Source organism: Hyperolius riggenbachi, chromosome 1, assembly GCF_040937935.1.
Source record: "Hyperolius riggenbachi isolate aHypRig1 chromosome 1, aHypRig1.pri, whole genome shotgun sequence".
Taxonomy (NCBI): Eukaryota; Metazoa; Chordata; class Amphibia; order Anura; family Hyperoliidae; genus Hyperolius; species Hyperolius riggenbachi.
Window position 1 is genome coordinate 566,043,515 of NC_090646.1, and position 12,663 is coordinate 566,056,177.

At 48.9% G+C, this 12,663-nt stretch overlaps 1 protein-coding gene across 8 annotated transcripts in view; it reads right to left on the minus strand.

Annotated features, from left to right (window-relative positions):
- KIAA0825 (KIAA0825 ortholog) overlaps positions 1 to 12,663 on the minus strand; it is a 516,601-nt gene that overhangs the window by 280,969 nt on the left and 222,969 nt on the right. The gene's annotated exons all lie outside the window — the stretch shown is intronic.

A 12,663-nucleotide genomic window follows, 5' to 3' on the forward strand; every position in this document is an offset into this window, starting at 1 on the left:
CCTCAGCTGGGTCATATCAAACCACGGTAAAGGTAATAAAACAAGGGATGCTAGTATATTACTGTCCCTGTATATATTACTTGTAAAGCCCTATCTACGTTATGAAGGACAGAGCTCTGGCTCACGTTACAGGAAAGACATTGGAGATTTAGCGATGAGACAAAAGCACATGACTAAGTTAGTAAAGGAGATGGGAGGTCTGACTCACAAAGAGAAGGTAGACAAATTGGACTGCAATAGCCTGAAACAGAGACAACTTACAGGTGATCTGCTTACTATTGTAATGCTGGGGGGGTCATACTTTCTGACCACCCCAACACAACAAGGCTAAGAGCTGGATAATGGAAGAGGCTACACTGGCTGCCCAGAGCAACTGCAGCTCTGGGCTTCTGATAAGACGCAATGGCAACGGAGTGCGATGTTGCGCTGCTCTTGCGATAGCAAACATTCAGACAGATACAACATATACTGGAGTGAGGTAGCCAATAGCAACCGCAGCAATGGCTACCTCGCAAGGACAGGGCTAGGAGGACAGAGGTTGACAGAATGACTGCTTGCTAATCTAGTCACTGCCACAGTGACAGCAAGCATTCACAAAGATAAGAGTGAGGTAACCAATAGCAACCGCAGCAATGGCTACCTCACAAGGACAGGACTATGCTAGCTAAGCACGGGTGATCACGGGTGAAACGTGCTAAAACACAGGATATCAACAGTTCCAGTACGTAAATACAGTATCAGCGGCACTGATATATCACCGTAACACAAATACAAAGAAAATAACAAACGCTGACTAGAATATGTATATATTGGCAATGAACCAATATATAACATAAGCAAGAGACTAACTAGATCTGGACTGGAGCAATACAGCGAACTAACTAGGCAATACAAACAATACAAATTCTCTGCACTAGAAGGAGTGCGTATATATGTCCCCGTGGGAAATATATAATCGTAACTCCACAAGATAACTGAACTAGAAAGTAACAAGACAAGGTATATATTTTACAGTATCAAGGGACCCAGTAACAGCTTAGACAGAGCTGAAACTATAACGGGCCCGGTCTAACAGGGGAGACAGACTTTTATGCTGGCATCAGCCAATGGATGCAAGCATGCAAATCTTCACACAGCTGAATGGTAATCATTCAATCCTGAGCCGGCTTGATTACCATTTGTTAGCTGAAAGACTATCTGTACCAATGCATGCAGTCCTATGCAACAACATGCATGCAGGAAATCCAGGGCTATCTGGCTGCAGTTCAGCTGTAGTAAGCCATTGGTGGAATGATGACAGCATTCTGAGCTGCCCAGAACTGCAGAGTAATTGCAAATGACAATGTGACTCAGTGTGAATGCAGGCTGACAAGCCAGAACTGTCTGTTTGCGGCTCCACCGCAATGGACAGAACACGCCACAGGAGGAATCCTTACAACTATGTACAATATGCACAAAGTCTGATATTTCAAACCCAATGTTACTTTAGAGAATGGGGGCTATAATGTACTCAACTTTATTTCCCCCACTCAAGCCCTGGGAAGAATATTAGCGTGGGTTATATTTTGCTCTCACTCTGCAAACGGCACAGCCGTCCCACAATCCTGTTGGCACGGCACATTTTGGCACAGTACAGCAAAGGAACACAGGCCAAGTAAAAAGAAAGTAGAAATGATGGGACATATAGGGACGTATTTTAGAAAAAAAAAATTAGTTTACATATATATTTGGGGCACTATTTTTAGGTAATTTTATATTTTTGGATGTTACAACCCCACCTTCCCCCTTTACATACAAGCAGGAAAGCATTTGGCAACCTTCCGTGGTGCTTGCCAGTGTTGCCAAGTTGTTGCGTTTTGACCCGCACAGGAGGATACAAAGGCATCTAGCAAAGCCAATCCCGGATGCTACATGTAGCCTCCAGGGTGAAGCAAGATAATAATAATAATCTTATAGCGCTTTTCTCTTGTTTGACTCTTAGCGTACAAGAGCTGCAGCCACTAAGGACGCGCTCAAGATGTCCCCCTGCAGTGTTAGGAAGTCTTGCCCAGAGAGAGAGAGAGAGAGAGAGAGAGAGAGAGAGAGAGAGAGAGAGAGGGAGTGTGAGTGAGTGAGTGAGTGAGTGAGTGTGTGTGCCCTACTGAATAGGTACTGACCCTAGCCAGGATTTGAACCCTGATCTCCCATGTAAAAGGCAGTGCCCTTAACCAGTACACTATCCAGCCACCTGATGATGGAGTCCAATGAGACATTTGTGCAGTGGCGTACCTAGGGGATTTGACACCCGGTGCTTATTTTTACAGACACCCACCAAAAAACAACCAATTTTTTTTGATAGGAGGGATAACGGGTTGGGGAGCCAAGTGTGTCACTGCAGATTTTTTGGGGAAAAGGAGTCATCAGGATGTGGACAGAACTAACCATTATGAAACTCTGTACTCTATACTGTGCTGTAAAACATGTCAGTGCCACTGGCTTCTGCAACAGCAGACTGCCCTGCATTATTGATTAATTACTCTGATCAGCATAAATAATCAATAGTCCAGGGCACTCTGGTAATACAGCAGCCAGTGCACATGGCTACTAATGACAGGCAACTTCTGAGGCACTAAACACATCCTGCCACCTCTCCCTGCTAATGTCCCAGCTGCAGCACAGCAATCATTCTCTCCACTCACCCTGCTGCTCTGTACATTCACCCACTGCAGGCTGTGTGTAAAGAGCAAGGAGACACATTGACCACAGGACAGGAAGGGGAGGGGTGCTATATCTAGTGCAGGAAGTAGTACAGTCCCCTGCACTGCCTGCTGCTATTTTCCTGAATGTTACCCATACTATGAAAAAAGGTCCCAAGTTGAAGAACACAGTGGCTGAGCACCAAAGCGGCACCCCTAGCCATTGCTACACTCTGTGCTGTGAGCGCCTGAAGCCTTATGGTAGGTACGCAACTGCATTTGTGTGAATGACAGAAAAAGGGTCACAGAAGGTGACCTGACGCAGTCATGTGATCACACCTCAGCTTAGGGCCTGAGCTCACTGATGCAGTAATGTCCACTTTTCAGTTGCACATCAATGTTAGAGATGCTGAAAAGCGTACAGAAGCGGATACAACTGCGTCAGTGGGCTCAAGCCCTATTAACCTCCTGAGCGGTATGGACGAGCTCAGGAGGGTGCCGCTCAGGCCCTGCTGGGCCGATTTTCGCAAAATAAAAAGCAGCACACGCAGCCGGCACTTTGCCAGCCGCGTGTGCTACCTGATCGCCGCCGCTCTGCGGCGATCCGCCGTGAGTAGCGGCGAAAGAGGGTCCCCCCAGCCGCCCGAGCCCTGTGCAGCCAGACCAATCAGTTCCGGCCATCGCTAAGGGCTGGATCGGAGGCGGCTGACGTCCATGACGTCACTCCGCTCGTCGCCATGGCTACAAGAAAAGCAAAACAAGGAGGGTCTTGTTACTTCTGATCGCCGGAGGCGATCAGAAATATGCGGCAGGAGCGCCCTCTAGTGGGCTTTCATGCAGCCAACTTTCAGTTGGCTGCATGAAATAGATTTTTTTTTTTTTAAAAAAAACCCTCCCGCAGCCGCCCTGGCGATCTTAATAGAACGCCGGGGAGGTTAAACTGCATTGCAATCTGTAACAGGTGAGAGTTGGCATTTAGTGAAAACAGTTTATATACTCTGACTGAATGGAAGTCCACATGTTGCCAAGTAGCGCATCACCACAAGCATTGTAAGGATGAGACATCATTTCTTTATTAACAGAACTGTTTTACTTCATGTTTTGTTTTTGATTATTACCAGTACATGGTTCTGAAAATTAAATTAAAAATAATATTTTGCAATATTCACTTTACTCCCTTCCTGCTAGAAACAGAGCTGGGTGTTTCATTTGCAAGAATCAGTTGGAAAGTTATTTTTATCTGCAGTAAGTGTGCGTCATCCTCAGCCCCAATGTATCCGTCTAACGCCACAATAATCTGCCATGAATGAAGCAAAGAAAAGCACAAACTTCACTCCACTGCTGGAAGTTCTTCAGCTACATACATATTTTCAGGGAAGATAGATGAACTTCTTGGCAGCAGAGTAGCCAATCAAAAACTAGGAGTAACCACAACCATTTTGGAATGTAGGTATCAGAGACTGGGATAGCAGAATAAAAGTGCATACATACATACACACACCCACATACAGTTACTGACACCCACAGGGTTCAGGACTCTACATGGCCAAGGTTTGTACAAATGTTTCGCTAGCTTAAAGGCTAGTAATTCCTGTTGTTATGGAGGTAGGCAGAGGGATGACAATTCGGCGCACAATAGAGTGGGATCGGTGAGGAGAACAATGGGCTCTGTCTGCGTTCAGCTGAGATGATCCTGTTAGACTATAGCTAACTGACTACACAACCCCACTAGTTCTGCGCACTACTTCCCTCCCTTGATAATATGACTTAATTAAAGCGGAACTAGTGGGGTTGTGGGGAATCCGTGGCTGCCGCTGCTCTGCCACCAGACCTCCATCCTGCTCTGCTCTCCTATTTTCCACCTGGGTCACGTAAGCCATTACACATTGTGCACATGCTGATCACTCTCCATAGTCACCAACCTCCACTAGGTGGTATTGATGCATGGCTTATGATTATGGCTTATGGCTTATGGTTATGAGATTTTTGCATATTACACTTTATTGTTCTACTGCTATTATTATTATTTAGTATTTATACTAAATAAATATTTAGTATTTATATTTACATCATCCAAAGCGCTGTACAGAGTATATTGTCTTGTCACTTAACTGTCCATCAGAGGGGCTCACAATGTAATCCCTACCCTAGTCATATGTCTATGTTTGTATCACACAGTGTATGTATCGCAGACTAGGGCAAAATTTGGGGGAAGTCAATTAAATTATCTGTATGTTTTTGGGATGTGGAAGGAAACCGGAGTACCCGGAGAAAGCCCACACAGACATGGGGAGAACATACAATCTCCATGCAGATAGTGCCCTGACTGGGATTTGAACAGGTGACCCACTGCTGCAAGGAAAATGTGCTAACCACTATGCCACTATGATTGTAATGGTAGAATATCAGTATTATAAACAATATTTTACGGCATATCCTGGCACCCATTATACTAAATGATAACTTTAACAACATTTAAATTTGGCACCCTTTATAACCAAAGCCATTATTATAAGCACACCTTTATTTAGCTCACGTCACTCTGCACTAAGAGCCAAAGAGCCCGCATTGTTTGTTGCTCCACATAGGTTTGTCATTACTGAAAAAACTACAGAGAGAGAGAGAGTGTGTGTGTGTGTGTGTGTGTGTAAGGAGGGGTTGTGCCGTGTGTGTGTGTAAGGAGGGGTTGTGCCGTGTGTGTGTGTAAGGAGGGGTTGTGCCGTGTGTGTGTGTAAGGAGGGGTTGTGCCGTGTGTGTGTGTAAGGAGGGGTTGTGACGTGTGTGTGTGTAAGGAGGGGTTGTGCCGTGTGTGTGTGTAAGGAGGGGTTGTGCCGTGTGTGTGTGTAAGGAGGGGTTGTGCCGTGTGTTTGTGTAGGGGGGTGTTGAAGCGTGTGTGTGTGTGTAAGGGGGTGTTGTGCCGTGTGTGTGTGTAAGGAGGGGTTGTGCCGTGTGTTTGTGTAGGGGGGTGTTGAAGCGCGTGTGTGTGTAGGGGGGTTGTGCCGTGTGTTTGTGTAGGGGGGTGTTGAAGCGTGTGTGTGTGTGTAAGGGGGTGTTGTGCCGTGTGTGTGTGTAAGGAGGGGTTGTGCCGTGTGTTTGTGTAGGGGGGTGTTGAAGCGTGTGTGTGTGTGTGTAAGGGGGTGTTGTGCCGTGTGTGTGTGTAAGGAGGGGTTGTCCCGTGTGTGTGTGTGTGTAGGGGGTGTTGAAGCGTGTGTGTGTGTAGGGGGGTTGTGCCGTGTGTTTGTGTAGGGGGGTGTTGAAGCGTGTGTGTGTGTAGGGGGGTGTTGTGCCGTGTGTGTGTAGGGGGGTGTTGTGCCGTGTGTGTGTGGTGTATGTGGCAAGGAAGGTGGGGTTGCAGCGTGGAGCTGGAGCTACACAGGCCACTAAACTTGATCTGGCCCTTATTATTTAATGCAGACCTGAACTCATATTTTAAGAGCTTTAGTAGCTGAAAATAAAAGCAGGTACAATCGCATCTTTTGATACTGTACTCTGTCATTATATCACTACACTGTAATTAGAGGCTGCTGCCCTACACAGATCTTTCTACAGAATTAGCTGGACAGTTTGAGGCTATTCTTTCCTTGGCAGCTACAACCACCTTATTTTATCAGAGGCGCTTTGTGCATGTACGAGGATGACATTGAAAAAGTTGAGGGCCCTCTGACAAAGGAGTGTATCACCCAAAATGTATCCTTTCCTGTCCATCACTTTGCAGGTGAAGCAGATGATTGGATTCAGTCAGTGCTATGATTAATGAGTTCCTCTCTGTATTTGGTACAGCCTATCAATCATGTCATTAGGGAGAATGTGCCCTGAAAGAGGCAGACCTCAGCCAAGGAATAACTGCATTCATCTTAATCTGTATATGCACCCAGCCAGCCAAGTCAGGGTCACCATGATGAAAAACAATAATCTTCAACGCCACAAATTACTTTGCAAAGACGGACGTTTCCTCACTTTTTGGGGGGCAGTGTGTTCTGTACAATGTGAGATGACGGTTTACAGCCTGGGTGTTACTTTGAAGTGAAGGTTATTTTAATGAATAGTAATGTTTCCAGACAGTGTTCAGGACAGGCAGTACATACAGCTGACAATTTCTACAGAGCGAGCTTTTTCCCTCCACACAAGTCAAAGTCACATCTAAACACAACTACTTGGAGTCTGTTGTGCTACTAGGATCACCACAGAGTCATTTCAGTTAACCCTTCAGTACTATCTGAACAGACCTGTTCCTGTGTCAGTGAGACTGCCACAGTCAGTGTTATTAAAAAAAATGCAGTCAGTCATCTGTATTTCCCTTCTGAAGTTTCTAGTTCTCCATGTTCCTTAACCACCTTAGCGGTATGCCCGACACTGTGTCGGGCATACCGCTCGCTGGCCCCAGTGGTCCCTCAGTATAATTTTAAAAGATCGCACGCTTGTAAAACCTTTAGCTAGCACTAGGCTAGCTAGTACATGTGGCTGGCATTCCCCCGATTGCTGCTGATAGTCCTGATCCCCTGCTAATGCATTACTCAGCCTGGATCCAGTGATCGCGCAGCCTCCCTGCACATCTCCGGTCCTCTCTATGAGGAGGATCTGGTTTGCGCATGACATCATGACGTCAGTGACGTCATGTACAATCCTCCCCATAGAGAAGAGCGGAGATGTTTAGGTAGGCGGAGCTGATCGCTGGATCCATGCTGGGTAATGTATTAGCAGGGGATCGGGGGGGGGGGATCAGCAGCAATCGGTGGAATGCCGGCCACATGTAGTAGCTATCCTAGTGCTAGCTAAAAGTTTTACAAGCTGCGATCTTTTAAAATTATACTGGGGTACTCTGAGGCTGCAAAACCTCCTGAATGGCGTAACGCTAGGGAGGTCAATAGTGTTAAAGCCTAGTTAAACTTGACAGCAAATCTTAGTTGCTGATTGAAAGAGATAGGCGGAGTCAAAGCACCTGGCTTTCTGGTGAAGACTCTGCCCACTTGGAATATGCTGTCTTCTTCACAGATCCCTTTCCTGACCTTCCACAAAACATGCACTGCTGAGGGTACTTGAGGACTGAGTTGAGAAACCCTGGTGTAGAGTAGACGAAGGCAAGAGATATCAGCAGGCCAGTGCAGTAAAAGCTATAATATCATTATATTAAAGTACCCCTGAATCTGAAAATGTGTAACTTCCTTTTAATTCTGATTTATGTGCGACTCCTGTGGGCTTTTGGAGATTGATCTCAGAATGATAAGCTCACACAAGGCACAGCTCTCCTGTGCTGTGTGCCATTACACACACTAATGTCGGGAACCATCATGTCGGAAGTAACACATCCACACATTACTTCCTGTTTAGCGTACTAATAGTACACAACAGAAAGTAATGTGCAAGGACATCTTGTGGCCAAATAGTAAAATTACACTTACATACATTTATTTTACAAAGCAGACCTACACATATTTTAAAATTAACTGGATTGGGCCCATTGTCTTCTCAAATGGCGACACATACAATGCTGCAGCAAAACAAGACAAAAACAAGATTGGTGCATGTGTCTCTGAAAGTGAAAGTACAACTAAAAAAAAATAAAAAAAATGTGATGCTCTGAAGACATATCAAACTGGTGGAGCAAGGGCAAAGAAGAGAACTATGTTTAGAAATGATGAGTCTGCATGTTACCTACTGCAGCTGCAATAAATGTTAGAGTTAAAGTGTAGGTAACTATTGACATACTCTTTCAATCTGTTAATAAAAAAGATTAGAACCTGTACTTTAAAAAAAACAACCTCTGGGGGATACTTCTCTTGGGAGGGGGAAGCCTCAGGGTCCTAATGAGGCTTCCCCCTCTTCTGTTACTTCAGGGAATCCAGCGCTGGCCTTCCCAAAACCTCCATCGACAAGCTTGACAAGCACTGACAAGCTTGCAGGCGCACTAAGCGGCTCTTCGTTTGGGTAAGGCGGAAATAGCCGAACCCGATCGTATCTGCTCTACTGTGCAGGCGCAAAGGACTCAAGTCGAGTGCATCCGATCGGGTTTGGCTATTTCCGCCTTAACCTGAACAGAGAGCCGCTAGTGCTCCTGCGCAGGATCGGATAGCTAGTGCTCCTGCACAGGATTGGATAGCTAGTGCTCCTGAGCAAGATTGGATAGCTAGTGCTCCTGCACAGGATCGGATAGCTAGTGCTCCTGCACAGGATCGGATAGATAGTGCTCCTGCCCAGGATCGGATAGCTAGTGCTCCTGCACAGGATCGGATAGCTAGTGCTCCTGCACAGGATCGGATAGCTAGTGCTCCTGCGCAGGATCGGATAGCTAGTGCTCCTGAGCAAGATTGGATAGCTAGTGCTCCTGCACAGGATCGGATAGCTAGTGCTCCTGCACAGGATCGGATAGCTAGTGCTCCTGCCCAGGATCGGATAGCTAGTGCTCCTGCACAGGATCAGATAGCTAGTGCTCCTGCACAGGATCGGATAGCTAGTGCTCCTGCACAGGATCGGATAGCTAGTGCTCCTGCACAGGATCGGATAGCTAGTGCTCCTGCACAGGATCGGATAGCTAGTGCTCCTGCACAGGATCGGATAGCTAGTGCTCCTGCACAGGATTGGATAGCTAGTGCTCCTGAGCAATATTGGATAGCTAGTGCTCCTGCACAGGATCGGATAGATAGTGCTCCTGCACAGGATCAGATAGCTAGTGCTCCTGCCCAGGATCGGATAGCTAGTGCTCCTGCACAGGATCGGATAGCTAGTGCTCCTGCACAGGATCGGATAGCTAGTGCTCCTGCGCAGGATCGGATAGCTAGTGCTCCTGCGCAGGATCGGATAGCTAGTGCTCCTGCACAGGATCGGATAGCTAGTGCTCCTGCACAGGATCGGATAGCTAGTGCTCCTGCGCAGGATCGGATAGCTAGTGCTCCTGCACAGGATCGAATAGCTAGTGCTCCTGCACAGGATCAGATAGCTAGTGCTCCTGCACAGGATCGGATAGCTAGTGCTCCTGCGCAGGATTGGATAGCTAGTGCTCCTGCACAGGATCGGATAGCTAGTGCTCCTGCCCAGGATCGGATAGCTAGTGTCCCTGCGCAGGATCGGATAGCTAGTGCTCCTGCACAGGATCGGATAGCTAGTGCTCCTGCACAGGATCGGATAGCTAGTGCTCCTGAGCAAGATTGGATAGCTAGTGCTCCTGCACAGGATCGGATAGCTAGTGCTCCTGCACAGGATCGGATAGCTAGTGCTCCTGCCCAGGATCGGATAGCTAGTGCTCCTGAGCAAGATTGGATAGCTAGTGCTCCTGCACAGGATCGGATAGCTAGTGCTCCTGCACAGGATCGGATAGCTAGTGCTCCTGCACAGGATCGGATAGCTAGTGCTCCTGCACAGGATCGGATAGCTAGTGCTCCTGCACAGGATCGGATAGCTAGTGCTCCTGCCCAGGATCGGATAGCTAGTGCTCCTGCACAGGATCGGATAGCTAGTGCTCCTGCACAGGATCGGATAGCTAGTGCTCCTGCACAGGATCGGATAGCTAGTGCTCCTGCCCAGGATCGGATAGCTAGTGCTCCTGCACAGGATCGGATAGCTAGTGCTCCTGCGCAGGATCGGATAGCTAGTGCTCCTGCACAGGATCGGATAGCTAGTGCTCCTGCACAGGATCGGATAGCTAGTGCTCCTGCACAGGATCGGATAGCTAGTGCTCCTGCACAGGATCGGATAGCTAGTGCTCCTGCACAGGATCGGATAGCTAGTGCTCCTGCACAGGATCGGATAGCTAGTGCTCCTGCACAGGATCGGATAGCTAGTGCTCCTGCACAGGATTGGATAGCTAGTGCTCCTGAGCAAGATTGGATAGCTAGTGCTCCTGCACAGGATCGGATAGCTAGTGCTCCTGCACAGGATCGGATAGCTAGTGCTCCTGCCCAGGATCGGATAGCTAGTGCTCCTGCACAGGATCGGATAGCTAGTGCTCCTGCACAGGATCGGATAGCTAGTGCTCCTGCGCAGGATCGGATAGCTAGTGCTCCTGAGCAAGATTGGATAGCTAGTGCTCCTGCACAGGATCGGATAGCTAGTGCTCCTGCACAGGATCGGATAGCTAGTGCTCCTGCCCAGGATCGGATAGCTAGTGCTCCTGCACAGGATCGGATAGCTAGTGCTCCTGCACAGGATCGGATAGCTAGTGCTCCTGCGCAGGATCGGATAGCTAGTGCTCCTGCACAGGATCGGATAGCTAGTGCTCCTGCCCAGGATCGGATAGCTAGTGCTCCTGCGCAGGATCGGATAGCTAGTGCTCCTGCACAGGATCGGATAGCTAGTGCTCCTGCCCAGGATCGGATAGCTAGTGCTCCTGCACAGGATCAGATAGCTAGTGCTCCTGCACAGGATCGGATAGCTAGTGCTCCTGCCCAGGATCGGATAGCTAGTGCTCCTGCCCAGGATCGGATAGCTAGTGCTCCTGCGCAGGATCGGATAGCTAGTGCTCCTGCACAGGATCGGATAGCTAGTGCTCCTGCACAGGATCGGATAGCTAGTGCTCCTGCACAGGATCGGATAGCTAGTGCTCCTGCGCAGGATCGGATAGCTAGTGCTCCTGAGCAAGATTGGATAGCTAGTGCTCCTGCGCAGGATCGGATAGCTAGTGCTCCTGCGCAGGATCGGATAGCTAGTGCTCCTGCACAGGATCGGATAGCTAGTGCTCCTGCACAGGATCGGATAGCTAGTGCTCCTGCCCAGGATCGGATAGCTAGTGCTCCTGCCCAGGATCGGATAGCTAGTGCTCCTGCACAGGATCGGATAGCTAGTGCTCCTGCACAGGATCGGATAGCTAGTGCTCCTGCACAGGATTGGATAGCTAGTGCTCCTGCCCAGGATCGGATAGCTAGTGCTCCTGCACAGGATCGGATAGCTAGTGCTCCTGCGCAGGATCGGATAGCTAGTGCTCCTGCTCAGGATCGGATAGCTAGTGCTCCTGCACAGGATCGGATAGCTAGTGCTCCTGCACAGGATCGGATGGCTAGTGCTCCTGCACAGAATCGGATAGCTAGTGCTCCTGCACAGGATCGGATAGCTAGTGCTCCTGCGCAGGATCGGATAGCTAGTGCTCCTGCGCAGGATCAGATAGCTAGTGCTCCTGCTCAGGTTTGGATAGCTAGTGCTCCTGCACAGGATCGATAGCTAGTGCTCCTGAGCAGGATCGGATAGCTAGTGCTCCTGCACAGGATCGGATAGGTAGTGCTCCTGCGCAAGATCGGATAGCTAGTGCTCCTGCACAGGATCGGATAGCTAGTGCTCCTGCACAGGATCGGATAGCTAGTGCTCCTGCACAGGATCGGATAGCTAGTGCTCCTGCACAGGATCGGATAGCTAGTGCTCCTGCACAGGATCGGATAGCTAGTGCTCCTGCCCAGGATCGGATAGCTAGTGCTCCTGCACAGGATCGGATAGCTAGTGCTCCTGCGCAGGATCGGATAACTAGTGCTCCTGCTCAGGATCGGATAGCTAGTGCTCCTGCACAGGATCGGATAGCTAGTGCTCCTGCACAGGATCGGATGGCTAGTGCTCCTGCACAGGATCGGATAGCTAGTGCTCCTGCACAGGATCGGATAGCTAGTGCTCCTGCGCAGGATCGGATAGTTAGTGCTCCTGCGCAGGATCGGATAGCTAGTGCTCCTGCTCAGGATCGGATAGCTAGTGCTCCTGCACAGGATCGGATAGCTAGTGCTCCTGAGCAGGATCGGATAGCTAGTGCTCCTGCACAGGATCGGATAGGTAGTGCTCCTGCGCAAGATCGGATAGCTAGTGCTCCTGCACAGGATCGGATAGCTAGTGCTCCTGCACAGGATCGGATAGCTAGTGCTCCTGCGCAGGATCGGATAGCTAGTGCTCCTGCGCAGGATCGGATAGCTAGTGCTCCTGCTCAGGATCGGATAGCTAGTGCTCCTGCTCAGGATCGGATAGCTAGTGCTCCTGCACAGGATCGGATAGCTAGTGCTCCTGCACAGGATCGGATAGCTAG